Source organism: Otolemur garnettii, unplaced genomic scaffold (genome assembly GCF_000181295.1).
Source record: "Otolemur garnettii isolate 467f Iridium unplaced genomic scaffold, OtoGar3 scaffold00016, whole genome shotgun sequence".
Taxonomy (NCBI): domain Eukaryota; kingdom Metazoa; phylum Chordata; class Mammalia; order Primates; family Galagidae; genus Otolemur; species Otolemur garnettii.
The window spans coordinates 10101903-10114853 of record NW_003852411.1 but is presented as its reverse complement, the minus strand read 5'-3'; the positions used below and the strand labels follow the sequence as shown (position 1 = coordinate 10114853).

The window sequence follows — 12951 nt, the reverse complement described above, 5'->3', positions numbered from 1 at the left end:
TACTCAATCTTACCAGTTGGTTTTTTATCTTCAATTTTTTTAACATTATTTTTTTTTTCTTTCAAATTGAAGAACTTTCTTTAGCACTTCTGGTAAGATGGATCTAGTGGTGATGAATTCTCTCAGATTTTGTTTGTCTGGGAAAGACTTTATCTCCCTTTCATATCTGAAGGATAACTTTGCTGGATACAATATTCTTGGGTTACAGTCTTTTTTCTTTCAGCACTTGGACCATGTTGTTCTACTCCTTCCTGGCCTGTATGTTTCCTGTTTAAAAGTCTATTGCTAGATGAATTGGAGTTCCTTTGTATGTTGTTTACTTCTTTTCTCTTGCTGATTTTAGGATTCTCTTTTCATCTTTGACTTTCGAGAATTTTATTATTATATGCCTTAGGGTGATCTTATTTGGGTCCAATCTGTTTGGTATTCTCCGACCTTCCTATACCTGGATATTTATATTTTTGCAAATTTTGGAAAGTTTTGTCTTATTTCTTTGAATAAACTTTCTACCCCTTGCTCTTGCTTAGCTCCCTTTTGAACATCAATAATTCTTAGATTTGGTCTTTTCAGGTAATTTTCTGTAACTTGTAGGTGATCTTTATAGCTTTCATTCTTCTTTCTTTTTTATCCTCTGTTTTTTTTTTCTATTGATTATCCTAAATTATTTATTAGGTATAATTTTTACAAACATTACATATATTAGCATTAATGATGGACTTGGAGAGTATTGCACCTTCTCCAAGCTACATGACAGGAACCACAAATAGTGTAGTGAAATTTATAGGCCTTTTCAAGGCCACAGCTCTTCTGGCCTGCAGATGTCAGCCCACACATCTCCCTGTGCTTGTGGACTAGTTTGGTAATCCACTGGGCTGCAGGATTTCTTCTGATAGCGTTATGAAATGGATCAATGAGGATAACCTCAAAAAATTTGTATGTCAAATCTTTACCAACCCAGAAAGAATTAAAGACTCCTAGAGCCCCACTGTAAAATCCAGCTTACTCCTTGGCAACAAACTAAAGGTTCTGAGCAAACTTTAGCTGGGTAACACCATGATGGACAGGCTTGGGATAAGGTGCACCCTAGGAATTGGGCATTTGCAGCCACCACAGTGCACATGAGTCCTATATATGATATAACCTTGCTTAGCCTTATATCCCAATCCATGTGCTTTATCCAGCTGAGTGGGGCAGGGAGCCCTGTGGAGCACAGGGAGCTTGCAGTACTGGCAGCAGCAGACACTCAGAAGAAAGTGCATTACATCATACTGCTTCTTCCTTTGTATGTACTTGTATGTATCCATCCTGACTTACCTGATAGGTGCTGCCAGATGGAAAGGAAAGAGCCTTTCTCCCTGATTTGAAATTTCAAATAGACAATATTCAAGCTCATTGATTCTTTCCTCTGCTTTATTGATTCTGCTTTGAAGAGCTTCTGGTGAATTTTTCAGTTCAGCAAATATATTTCTCAGTTCCAAGATTTCTGTTTGTATTTTTTTTAATCATTTTTATTTCTTTGTTAAATTTCTTGGATAAATTTCTGAATTGCTTTACCTTGAGTTTTCTTGAAACTATTAGCATGAATTCTTTGTCAGAGAGTTCACATATTACCATCTCATTAGGGTAATTTACTAGTTCCTTGCTTTGTCATTTGGGGAGATCATGGTTCCCAGTTTGCTGTTGCTTTTTGTGGATGTACATTTCTGTTTGTGTGGAATGATTAGTTATTTATTCCAGTCTTCTTTGTCTGGCTTGTTTTGGTTTTTACTGGATATATTTGCTTACATCATTGCCTCCTTTTCTGCTCTAGGTGCCTTCAGCCTAAATTTGCCTTGGGTCTTGTAAATGATTGATTGCTGCCTTTTCCAAATGAAGGAGTTCCCAAAGGGTTTAACTTGGTAGTGTGAGAAGGCTACTTGGGGGCTCATGCCTAGATGATCTGTGGAACAAACCTCCTATAGCACTATGATTTGGTATGTCCTTTGCCCAAGGTACAGAGCAGATTTTTCAGGGCTGGAGGTGGTAGTCCTGCCTTCACTCTTTGTCTTTGCCTGTTCACAGGGCTATTTCTCCCTTCAAGCACTTGCATTGCTTTCTTTGGGTTAAGGCAAGGACAGCTCTCCTGCAGGGAACCCAAGATTTGGGAAAAGCTGGTTGCCCATCTTGATCTTATTTTTTCCAGTGTAGAGACAGTGAGTTGGGGGAAGAAGGGGTGTCGCATATGTGGAATTTGATTCTCTTACCATCTCCTTCAAGTTTTTTCATATCACTGTGGCCCCAGGAAGTGTTGGAGCTGTCTCATCTTTATATTTGAGTTCTGGGATATGTCTGGTGATAATCCTGACACTGTTTATTTGTTTTTCACTTTGTTGGGTGGGAGAATAGAACCAGTTTGCTTCTATGCCACCATTTTGTACTCAACTATAATTATTTATTTAAAAAACTGATATACAATAGAAGTTTATTTGGCTTACAGTTCTGGAAGCTAGGAAGTCCAAAATCAAGGGACCACATCTGGTGAGGACCTTCTTGTTGCATCATCCCATGGCAGAAGGAGGAGGGACATGTGAGCACACGAGACAGAGAGGATTGGGACTGAACTTCAATCCTTTTGTCAGAAACCCACTCCTGTGATATTGGTCATAATTCTTGATGGACCCATACTTATTTTTTGTAATTGAACCAAGTCTCTCTTTCCCTTTCCCCCCCTCTCCTTTTCTTCCTTTTTTCCTTTTCCCTAGTTACTTTGCTCTGCTTAGCAATCAGACATGGATCTTATTCCCAAGAAGTTTATATTTGTAGGGAGATAAGATGTTTAAAATAAGGAAGAAGGCAATAAAATTCACAAAGGAAGCAGATAATGAGCCACAGGAATTCAGGGGAGGGAGATATAACTTCCAGTGGGAGTGGAGAGGGAATTATGGATTGTCATATTTTTTAGCTTAATATTTATTATGAATGCCTAAGTTTTGTGGCAATGGAATGGGAAAAAGCCCTTTCCAGACTGTCATCTTGGCAGAAATAAATAGTGAGGTCTGTAATTAGAGGAATGAACAGCAAACAATGATGAGATTATGCTGACTGGAGGGAAGGTTACACAGCATAGTAAGAAAGAAGTTTAAGTAAGTGTATGGTGGGGCTCTAATCTGGAGGGCCTTGAGCGTTCATTGGTATAGCTAAAGATAAGGTTAGAAATGACCTGGTTGAAAAGACCAGGCAAACTGGGAGGGGCTAAATCTGCCCTCCAGAATGGGGCAAGAACCTCAAGGAAGTCTAGGCTGACAGACAAGGTATTGGAAGAGATTTGCAGACCAATACGGCAACAGATGACAAGCAGTCACCCAGGCAAGTAGAGTTGGTATTGAGAGGTAGGTGACAAGTCTCAAGGAGGGGAGGTGCTGGTACTGAGAAATGTAGGAACAGGTGGCACTTAGAAATGTAATCAGGAGTAAGGGACTAAGAAAGTCTGTCAGCAGTTAGCAGGCTCCAGCCGCTACGCTCAGGTTTATGGGCAGACTTCCAAGCTCCGAAAGAGCATAATGGAAAGCAAGAAGCTGGGCCCCAGCCCCAGAAGGACCAGGCAGATTTCCAAGCCAGGAGTCAGACCTGGAAAATAGGGGTCTGACTAGGAGTAAGAATGGTTTGATGCCCCATTCCAGAGTGCTGAGCCAAAGTCTTCTCATTCCTTCTGTTTAAGGTTATGCCTCGTCTCAGACATTGGGTTTACAGGTGGAAGCAAAGAGGACCAGCTGTGAAGGGGAGCATGCAGATGCTGGAGAAACCGGGTGCACTGCTGGCTGAAGAATTTGGACTTTATTTACACTGGTGGGCAAGAGAGGAACAAAGGAAGCATTGAAACAGCGAGTATCTAAATTGGGGCTGTATTTCAGGAAAATGAGTTTGATCTTGGTCTGCAAAACAGAGAGCGGGAGTCCTTGCCTGTAATAAATTTCTGCCATTCCCCCTGCTAAACACTTCTTCAATATGGTCACTCCTCTCCACACCTCCTTGTAGTACATGGGATAGAAAAACTATATTATTAAAATTAATAAAAATTAGCTAACTGATCAAATATCAATTTTAACTCTTTCTTTCCAATCATTTAATGCAGCTTCTAGAAAAGTTAAAATTAGATAAGTGGCTCACATCATATTTCGAAGGGGCAGTGCTGCTCTAATCTTTTCTCCATAGTCAGTCAAACCTTTTTAAAATTCAAGGCTTCTCCTGTAGTGGCACTGCATGAAATCTTCTGATGGTCTCCAGTGCCTCAGGATAAAGTTCAAATTCCTTACTATGACTCCCAGGCTCTTCGCAATCTTAGCTCATTTCTCAATATCTTCTTCCCATGGCATCCACCCTTCGGGCATATCAAACTCCTTTCAGTTCTGGCCATGAAATCACTTTGTACTTTCTGGCACTCACGATAATGCTCATGCCATTTCTTTTACCTGAACTGAACATTTCTCCCTTTTTTAGTTTGCTAGCGTTTGTTTCCCTTGGACATCTCAGCCTTAGACACCGCTGACTCCTTCCTTAACTGTGGACTAGGAACCTCGACCTCGACACGAGGGGCCCCATGCTCTGCTTCCTCCATTGCGGCATTTCTCTCATTACTCAAAAGGTCCTAGTTACTCGTCTCTCTCATTCTCTAGACTGAAAGCTCTTTGAAAGCAGGAGCTCTACATTGATCCCCACAGCATGCCCAGAACTCAGCGCAGCACCCGGGGCATGACAGCTGCCTGCACGATTGTGTGACTGAACGAATGGGGCAGCCATTCCGGGCAGTACAAACTTGACCAGGGTAGTAGCACTGGGAATGAAAAGGATACAGCACTCACAAAAGGGCCAGTAGAGATGTAATTGCCGCATGCTGGCAACTGTGTGAATGCACCTGTAATTACAGATGTGTAGCCCTTATTCAACATGCTGAGGACCAGAAGGGTTTCAGATCGCAGACTGTTTTGGATTTTGGAATATTTGCATGATACTGGTTAAGCACCCCTAATCCAAAGAATCTGACATCTAAAACAATTTTTTTTTTTTTTTTTTTTTTAGAGACAGAGTCTCACTTTGTTGCCCTAGGTAGAGTACTGTGCTGTCATAGCTCACAGCAACCTCCAGCTCCTGGGCTTAGGCGATTCTCTTGCCTCAGCCTCCCAAGTAAGCTGGGACTATAGGTGCCTGCCACAATGCCTGGCTATTTTTTTGTTGCAGTTTGGCTGGAGCCGGGTTTAAACTGCCACCCTCGGTATATGGGGCCAGCGCCCTACTCACTGAGCCACAGACACTGCCCTGAACATTTCCTTTGAGCATCGCTTTGGTGCTCAAAACGGTTTCAGATTTCAGAGCAATTTGGATTTTGGATTTTCAGATTAGGAATGTTCAACCTGTACTAACGGATATGAGGAAATAATGTAATTTGTAAGATGTGTAAGATGCTGTAAATCCTAAATAACATAAAAAATAGGAAAGATGCAAACAAATGTTCTAAGAAAGAAACCATTCTTTTGAAAGCACTGTGATATGCGACATCAAAGGACTTAGGTTTAAGACCTTGGTCCAGCATGTATATTGTTGGCATTTCAGTTTCTTAGCTCATGAGACCAAGACAGTAATACTTCTACTCTGGGGGGTGTCATTGTGAGGATTGAGGGTGAGGATATGAAGAAGCACTTTTGTAAACTGCAAAGTGACAGAAAACATCAGTGACTACAATACAAAGCTATTTATATTTTTAAGTGGGTGATAATCATGCTGGAGTGACTAAACTATAATCCTGACCTTCCCAAACAATGTAAATCTCAAACAAAGAACCCTAGCACAGAGGAACACGGACAGTTGGTACTGGATGGAGGGACATATGTCCATCAGTGTGACACATGGAATGCTCTGGTGAGAGGGTGAGCAAGAGGGGCAGTGGTGTGCGTGCCCAGGTGGTATGGTGCGGCTGGGTGGCCCCTCCCCTGCCTGGTTTGTGATGACCTCATGTTTGACCTCCCACTGGCTCACGTTTTGTTCCCTCTGTTTGGATTGCTTTCTCTGTGCTCCAGTCCTCCTGCCTCAAACCCCTTCCCTGCCACCTTGAAATTCTATTTCCATACTTCAGATTTCTTTCAGAATGCCTTAACGGGCGTGATTTCTCCTTTCTTTGGGGGCTTACAACGTTTCGTACTTTTAAAGTTCTTTCTTTGTTCTCCTTCAAAAGAGATCCCAGTATCTGGTCTTCTTTCTCATTCCCTGGTCAGGGCTCTCACTAATACTGAAGTATTTCCAAGGTGAGAATTGAAAGAGGCCCTTCCATCCAGCCTGTATTCCTGCCCCCAGAGATGGTCCAGACTCTGGCCGTGGGTGTGGTAGGATAGCTGTCCTACATGGAACAAACTGTAACACTAGTGTTCTAAGTTGGAATTTAGGCCATGATGGTTCCATAAAAGCTACTATAGTTAAGATGTTTTCCATTCCATCCTCTGTTGAAATTTGGTCCCCAGTGTGGTAGACAGGGCCTGATGGGAAGTGTTTGGGTCATAAGGGCCGATCCCTCATGAATGGCTTGGTGCATTCCTCCAGGTAGTATGTGCGTTCTCGCTCTGTTGGTTCCTGGGAGCGCAGCTGTTACAAAGAGCCTGACACCTCCTCATACTCTTCCTGGCTTCCTCTCTCACCTGGTGATCTCTGTACTCCCTCCCTTTCACCTTCCCCCATGAGTGGAGGCAGCCTGAAGCCTTCACCACGTGCAGATCCTGCTGCCAACCTTCGGGTGTGTCTGCAGAACAGTGTGCAAAATCTTTTTTATTTATAAATCATCCAGTCTCAGGTATTCTTTTACAATAACACAAAACAGACTAAACTGAAGCCCACAGACACCCCCGTCCCTCCTGCCTGCTTACCTTATTCATGCCTTTGTTTGCCTCCTGTGTCAGGCGGGCTTCTCTGGAGAAACGGAAACAACAGGCGTGCATACGTGTACGAATAAAGTGAAGATTGGCTCACACAGCCATGGAGGCCAAGTCACGCAGTGTGCTGCCTGCAAGCTGGAAACCCAGGGAAGCCGATGGTGTAGTTCAGTCTGAGTCCAGAGGGCTGGCGAGCAGGGGAACCAGTGGTGTAAATCCCAGGCGGAGCACAGGACAGGGTGAGATGAGATGTCCTGGCTCACACAGTGAGAGGCAGGAGGAAGGGGGTGAACATGTTCCCTCTCTGTCTTTCTGTTCAGGCCCTCACCAATTGGATGAGGCCGCCTCCCAACAATTGAGGAGACCCATCTCCTGGGTCTGTACTGAGTTCACAGATTGAAGTGCTGATCTCTTCCTAGCAAACTCTGGTAGACACACCCAGAAACAATGGGTGTAGGGCAAAAAATTGCTTGGGGGCAGCTTCATCCAATTGCTGAGGGCCTGAACAGAAAGGCAGAGAGGGAATACATTCGACCCTTCCTCCTGCCTCCCTGTGTGAGCTGGGCCATCTCACCCTCTCCTGTGCTCTGCCTGGGATTTACACCACCGGCTCTCCTGCTTCTCAGCCCTCTGGACTCAGACCGAACTGCAGCATCAGTGCTGAAAACCCTGGTAGACACACCCAGAAACAATGCTTCATCTAGGTACTTGTTGACACCAAACATTAACCATCACACCCCCCAACTTTAGATCCGAGGCTAGTATGTACAATTCAGCACTCTATATATAGTATGTGCTCTTTTGAGGTCACTAAAATAGTTATTATTTACCTGGCCCTTGACAGAGTATAATCTGAGTGATTATGGGATTACATAAAGTAAAACAAAAACATGCCTCATGTTGCCAAGGGACAAACATCCAGTTAGTATGTTATACTATTAAGACAAATCAGTGCTCAGGAGGAGACAATATAGCCGTATTCTTTTAAAGAAAAAAATGTACAGTATCAGCCTATTTAGCATGTTTGTGAAGCAGGGGGCTATGTCCAGGATTTTTTTTTTTTTTTGAGACAGAGCCTCAAGCTGTCGCTCTGCGTAGAGTGCAATGGTGTCTCAGCTCACAGCAACCTCCAACTCTGGGCTTAAGTGAGTCTCTTGCCTCAGCCTCACAAGTAGGTGGGGCTACAGGTGCCTGCCACAACACCCGGCTATTTTTTTTGTTGTTGCAGTTGTCATTGTTGTTTTAGTTAGCCCAGGTTGGGTTCGAACCCGCCTGCCTCAGTGTATGTGTCTAGCGCCCTATTCAAGGAGCTTAGGGCGCCGCCCCAGGATTTTTTTTTTTTTTTTTTTTTTGATCTGTGATCCTTCTAACTCCTAGTCCTTTCCTCTAGTCCATCTTCTCTGTCTAGACTGCTCTCTCCTCCTCCCACTCCCCTTCCTCTATTCCTTCTGATTAGTTCCACTGATCTTCAGAACTCATTATAGGAGAGCAATTTCTCTGGGAGGCCTATCCTGAGTCTCCCAGGCTTGGCTTGTGCACTCCCATATGACTTTTCTGCCAGTGTTTCTCAAACTGTAAGGTAAGAACTTAGTCTGTTTCTCCCTCTAATCCAGTGATTTTCAACTAGTGTGTCATATGAGGATATTAGGTGTGTCATGAAAATTTTTAAAGATCACTAATTAAATTATTTTTGAAAGAAGTTCACAGTAAGTGTATTATGTTTTCTTTATTCTTTTTGGTTTTGATCAACATAATTTAAGTGTGCCATGAAGTTGAGCTATAGGTTCAAGTGTGCTGTGAGGTTGGAAAACATGGGTCTAGCTGGGCGCAGTGGCTCATGCCTGTAATCCCAGCACTGTGGGAGGCTGAGGAGGGAGGATTGCTTGAGCTTCAGGAGTTCAAAGCTGTCTGAGACCCTGACTCATGGAGAGTGAGACCTTGACTCATGAAAAAAATGGAAAAACCCAGCTGGGCACCGTGGTGAGCACCTGTAATCCCAGCGGCTTCAGAGCCTGAGGCAGCAGGATGCCCACAGCCCGAGTCAGAGGTTGCAGTGAGCTACAACGCCATTGCACTCTGCTCAGGGCATAGGGTAGAACTGTGTGTCAACAACAACAACAAAAAGGCAACTGTGTGCACATGCTCATCCCAACCCCCAAATCTCCTTAAAAAAACCCAAACAAATAAACAAACAAAAGAAAAACACAAGTCTAATCTATTAACATCAGGCACCAGGCCTGTCTCGCTAATGTTAGTTCTACAATGCCTAGCACAGTGCCTGTTATATAGAGATTTGTCTCCTTGTCACAGAGACCCAACTTTACACTAATTTAAATGAGAAGTAGTTCTATTTCTCTCTCCCTAAACAGTCCGGAAGTAGGCGGCCGGCCATGCATCACCAGGGCAGCTGTGCTCTGGGATAGTAGTCAGAACAGGCCTTTTCCATCTTCCCGATCCACTGTCCCAGGATGAAGCCCTTGTTCCCAAGGTTCTCTGCCACAACAAAATTCCTAGGAAGTCCACTTTTGTACTGGAATCCATGGAACAGATGCCCAAAGTCAGTTTAATTTCTCTGAGGTATTTGAACTGGTTCTAGGATATTCTGGATACTGTAGGGCAGCTTGAATCTGGTATGGATTTATAGAACTAATTAAACTGAAGAATTTCTCACTGCTTGTCTAATCCAGACCTTACCCCCCAAGTCTTCACAGGTGGAGAAGACCAAAAATTTAGCACAGGTCAGGTCTATATACCAACACTGCCAGCTGCTTCTCATGCTAAGGTCATGCAGCCGTGGACCAGGATGGTAGGGATTCCTGAAGCACAGCACATGCTAACTTAACAGAAGGCCATCCTAGCAAACTATAAGAGAGAAATTTTTTTGAACAACATGTAATATGTTACTTATTTGGCTATAAGAAAAAGTATATTAGGCTTGGTGCCCATAGCTGAGTGGTTAGGGCGCCAGCCACATACCCCAAGGTAGGCAGGTTCAAACCTGGTCCAGGCCTATTAAACAACAAGACCAAGTGCGACAAAAAAAATAGCCAGGTGTTGTGGTAGGTGCCTGGAGTTCCAGCTACTTGGGAGGCTGAGGCAAGAGAATCACTTAAGCCCAAGAGTTTGAGGTTGCTGTGAGCTGTGACGGCACAGCACTCTATCGAGGGTGACATAGTGAGACTCTGTCTCAAAAAACAAAAAAAAGAAAAAGAGAAAAAAAAGTATATTACTTGTTCGGCAATAAGTTCACCACAAAACTTACCATGGCGTTGTTATTTCTTTACAATGCCTTTTTGGCCAGAATTTTGTGTTATTCTGGAGAGAAATCAATGGGTTTTATGAAGAAGGTTTGAAATGAAGGCCAGCCAGCTCTCTCAGCTCTCCCCTCCGGCGATGTATCCACGCACAGTGCAGACACAAATAAACACAGACACACAGACACACGCATATGTTATCCCTGGAGGAAAGGGGAGAGGAAAAGGGGAGAAACCAGGGTTGTGGCAAGCGCTGGTTGCAGCTTTCGAAGGTCGCAGCTATTCACGCATCCAGAAGAAGCTGAGTAACTCAAGGTGACAACTCTTCCTCTTCCCCCACCCCAAACAAAACATTTCCATTCTGTAGCCCTCACTTTGTGTCTTAGACAAAACAGAATTAGTATGGGTCACCATGAGTCAATTCTGCCAATTGGACAGGAAAATAACAAGAACCAAAGATCTCTCTAAACTTTTTCCTGGCAAGGGTAATATATGAGATATTTTCTGATTTTTAAAAAGACATTATCTAATTGATCTACAACCCACAAGCGACTCTCTGATGTGGCAAAATTTACTTTTCTTTGTGTTTTTGTGTGTCCCTGTGTGGGTAGTTACCACATTTGTAGAATTATGGTTAATTTTTATTAAAATTATATTTCCCTTATATATGTTTTTCTTTTCTTTCCACCTTTTCAAAAATTCTCCTTTAAGGGAGAAACTTTCCATTCTTGGTTTCATCCAAAAGACAAATATTTCTGGGAAAACACAGCATTTAAGCTATTCAGCAATTCTAGTGTTATGTAACTGACCACACTAAGACTTTCAATTAAGTCTGGTTACATTTTGTTGAAGAGTGTCACAGAGGAGAATAACTGGTGATAACTTCTCAAAACTTTTGAATGTTTTTAAACCGAGAAAGCCCTCTCAAAATGTACACAGCACCTTGTGAGAACAGTTGAAAGTACACCTCTTGTCTGAAGTATTCTCAAGTCCATTGACTGGATTCCAAGACCGATGTTTGTGTGTTTGACTTTAAGACATCAGTTTTCATTACTCAAGCTCTCCCTGACCCTGATCTTTTCTCCCTCTCGTTGTTCTCTCTAGTCAGGTTTGTTTTGTCTTCTCCAGTGGAGGGTGCATCTGGAGATTCCATTTACATGGTGCTTCTCTCCCACTAGAGCAGTGCTTCTCAGCCTCCCTAAAGCTGCGATGTATTTTCATTGCTACAAAGGGGTCGCGACTCACAGGTTGAGAACCGCTGCACTAAAGGAAGAATTATGTGAATTCAAGGTTTCAAACAACTTCTCATGTATGTACTAACTTACAACTCCCCTTTTTCATTTGTGCTCTTTATTTCTCCTTTCCATTACTGTTCAACATCTCTTAGTTCCTTACTCTCCAGAACTGAGTTGATAATATTTTTTTTTTCTCAAAGCAGAAGCTCTTCCCATCTTCTCTTTGTTTAATTATTTTGAGCCAAGGTCTCCCTCTGTTGCCCAGGCTAGAGTGCAGGGGTATCATCATGCCTCATTACAACCTCAAACTCCTGGGTTGAATGATCCTCTTGCCTCAGCCTCCCAAGTAGCTGGGATTACAGGCACCCGCCACCACACCAGGCTAATTTTTTTTCTATTTTTAGAGACAGGGTCTTGCTCTTGCTCAGGCTGGTCTTGAACCCCTGACCTCAAAACCACCTCAGCTGCCCATAGTGCTAGGATTATAAGCATGAGCCACTGTGCCCAGCCTTCTCTTTCTTTTCTTCTTCTTTTTTTTTTATTTGAGATAGAGTCTCACTATGACACCCTCGAACTCTTGGGTTTAAGCAATTCTCTTGCCTCAGCCGGGCGTTGTGATGGGCACCTGTAAGAGCTATTTTTTGGTTGTAGTTGTTATCATTGTTTGGCAGGCCAGGGCTGGATTTGAACCCGCCAGCTCTGGTGTATGTGGCTGGTGCCCTAGCTGCTGAGCTACAGGCACCGAGCCAACCTTCTCTTTATTTTCATGTCCCCACCATCATCCCATGTTCTAATTTTAAAACCATGCATTTTTTGTTTTGTTTTTTGCTTTCTTCTTTCATCTTGTGTCATGCTGCCTACTATCAAGTTGCAACATTTATTTTTTCCAAATATCGCTCAGATTCATTTCTTTACTTTTTTTTTCCTTCTGGGTTGAGTGATCCTCTTACCTCGCCAGAGGGACTATAGGTGCCCACCACAATACCTGGTTAGTTCTATAGACAGGGTCTCGCTCTTGCTCAGGCTGGTCTCAAATTCCTGAGCTCAGACAATCCGCCCACCTTGGCCTCCCAGGTGGTTATGGGCATGAGCCACTGCACCCTGCCTCGTTTCATTATTTCAAGGCCTTTATATTATCTTGTTCAGCCTAGGTGTTAATTATTTGGCATATGTTACTGCGATAGCCTCCTCTCTGTAGTTGCCCCACTCTAAGCTAACCTATGGACAAGTGTTAGAGTCATCTTGTTAACAAACAAGGATACCCCTTCTCACTGCTCTCATTCATAGTACTGGAAGTCCTAACCAGAGCAATCAGGCAAGCAAAAGAAATAAAAGGCATCCAAATTCAAAAAGAGGATGGCAAATTATCTCTCTCGGCAAACAACATGATTTTGTGTATAGAAAAACCTGAAAACTCCACCAAAAAACTCTTAGAATGATAAATATTGGAGGATACAAAATCAACATATAAAAATATGAAGAGTTGGGCAGTGCCTGTGGCTTCAAGGAGTAAGGTGCCAGCCTCATATGCTGGAGGTAGCAGGTTCAAACCCAGACCCGGCCAAAAAC

At 43.2% G+C, this 12951-nt stretch overlaps 1 pseudogene; it reads right to left on the bottom strand.

Moving 5' to 3' along the window:
- Positions 1-705: 705 nt before the first annotated feature.
- On the bottom strand, positions 706-1304 carry LOC100951007 (annotated as a pseudogene).
- Positions 1305-12951: the final 11647 nt, after the last annotated feature.